We start from the raw sequence: 509 nt of genomic DNA on the forward strand, positions 1-509 counted from the left end.
TCGCGTCGGGACCGGTCCTTTTCCCCATTCTCCTCTTGACCGTGAACGCGGAAATCTACCCGCTTTAGGGAGCGGACATTTAGTGCTCTCCGGGGGCATCTCCACGGGTCCCCCGCGCCCTGAGGCCGGCAGATGCACGAACCCTACCACCGGAGGGGCGGACAGCCCCTCTTGATGAGGAGCGAATAGAACGGGGAAAAGTTAGGTTTTCGCAACTGGGTGCCATGGGGCCGCTCAACCAAATGAAAGGAGCAGATCGAGAAGGTGGTGAGTGAGAGAAGAGTATCCAGAGAGACAGAGAGGGACAGACACACCGACAGTGGCTGACAGATTGAGGAGATACCAAAGAGGGGGGGGGCAATAAAAGTCAGAAAAGCAACTGGGGTCGAGGTGGAGACAAGCTCAAGGAAAGGAAAACAGACGGAGGACAGCGAGGGGAGCGGTCCAAGGGATGCGGCCCGGCTCCTGGCAAGACCCCCCTCAACTCGGGATCCCGGCCCCACGCGCGC

This window comes from Myotis davidii, unplaced genomic scaffold (assembly GCF_000327345.1).
Source record: "Myotis davidii unplaced genomic scaffold, ASM32734v1 scaffold471, whole genome shotgun sequence".
NCBI lineage: Eukaryota > Metazoa > Chordata > Mammalia > Chiroptera > Vespertilionidae > Myotis > Myotis davidii.